The following is a 2,049-nucleotide window of genomic DNA, read 5'->3' as shown; positions in this document are numbered from 1 at the left end:
GAATCGGTACCGTACCGCGTGCACAAGATCTAGAGCTTCCTGCATATTTTTTTCTTCTAAATTAATATAGAAAAATCATCTGACTTTTATTTTAATTCTCATATATTGTTACAGAGAAAGCTTTTAACAACATAGCAGAAAAGTAAACCAGTTTCTGTTAACGAGTTTACCATTTAACCTAACAATTCTGTACATTTACAGAATTGCTATATGGAATTTTGGCAGAAACTATGTAACGCTTTGATTATTATTTTTTATTCTTCACAGCAAGTCGAATCTTTTGTTCGCTTATCCGTTTAGTTACCTTTTTCTATACAGTTTCAATATACCAGTAGGTAACGACAATTAAAGTAATCAGTGACAAGTTAATTCAAAACTTGCCTGAAATTACTGAAAACTGAGAGCCACACAGCATCTGATCACTGGATTTACAGAAATCATTTCACTTTAAATAAGTGTTTTCTCAACAATGTAGGCTATATCTAATGAGCATTACTTTAATTGTTGTTTGAGTCATCACTCAGTGAGTCATTTAATGTATTACTTTCTATGGGAGGATTTGTATTTCAAACACATTAAAATGTAGGCTACAATTTCACATTGACATGCAATGCAGGGATTCCACAACTTTTTGTCAGCTGAACCTCTATGTAAGCCCTCAGATTTTAAGTTAGGTCAATAAAAAAAAAAATAAGTCAGTTATAATAATAACATAATGTTCACGGTTCTCTGATATCGGTTAATGGTCACATGACATGCAGGCAAACATTTTTGTAAAAATCTTTTTTAGTAAGTGTTTTAATTTGATTTGAATTTAATTTTTAATTCTTTTGATTTAATTACTTTATAGCTTTCCATTAAAATCACGAACCCCAGTGTGTGAAACCCTGACCTAATGTAATATTTAAGGCATGTAATATTGTGGCTAACAAAGAATGTAATATATTTTCATTCTCTTTGTATTTTTATATCAATATTGTATAAGATTATCCTATTCAAATCAATCTGAAAAACAAATTAGGTTAAAAGTAATCTAAAAAGTAATCAGTAGTCAGAATACATTACTTTAAATGAGTAATCTTTGATTACCAACTACAATTTTTGTCATGTAATTTGGAATCAGTAACTGACAACATTTTGTAAGTAATCTACCCCGCACTGTCTGTGTGTGTGTGTGTGTGTGTATATATATATATATATGTGTGTGTGTGTACATAATATATACCATTTCTTCCAAATTTCAAATAAAAATATTGTCATTTAGAGCATTTATTTGGAGAAAATGAAAACTGGTCAAAATAACAACAAAAAATGCCATGTGTTCAGACCTTGAATAACGCAAAGAAAACAAGTGTATATTCATTTTTAAACAACACAATACTAATGTTTTAACTTAGGAATAGTCAACTTAAGTTAACCTAATGTTTTAACATAAGAGAAATCAATATTTGGTGAAATAACCCTGATTTCCAATCACAGCTTGCATGTGTCTTGGCATGCTCACTATCAGTTGGTCACATTATGCCACTTCTGGTGGAAATATTCAAGCAGCTTGGCTTTATTTAATGGCCGGTGACTCTCTTGCTTACATTCCAGAGGTTTTCAGTGGGGTTCAGGTCTAAAGATTGTGATGGCCATGAAAGGGTCTTGATCTGGTGGACCTCCATCCACACCTCGATTGTTGTGGCTGTGTGGATTGGAGCATCGTCCTGTGGGAAAAAATAGTCCTTCGAGATGGGGAATATTGTCAGAGCAGGAGGCATTTTTTTTTCAGGATCTTATACATGGCTTGAGTTATGCATCCTTTTTGCACTATTTTTTCTCACAGGAGGACCTGCTATTGGAGGACCACCAGATCAAGACCCTGTCATGGCCATCACAATCTCCAGACCTGAACCCCATTGAAAACCTCTGAAATGTAAGCAAGAGAATCACCAGCTATTAAATAAAGCCAAGCCGCTTGAATATTTCCACTAGGAGTGGCATAAAGTCACCCAACAGCAATGTGACCAACTGATAGTGAGCATGCCAAGACACATGAAAGCTGTG

This window comes from Siphateles boraxobius, unplaced genomic scaffold, assembly GCF_051911475.1.
Source record: "Siphateles boraxobius isolate OS27281-9 unplaced genomic scaffold, OSU_SipBor_1 22, whole genome shotgun sequence".
In the NCBI taxonomy this organism is placed as follows: Eukaryota; Metazoa; Chordata; class Actinopteri; order Cypriniformes; family Leuciscidae; genus Siphateles; species Siphateles boraxobius.
This window is presented reverse-complemented; position numbering follows the sequence as displayed.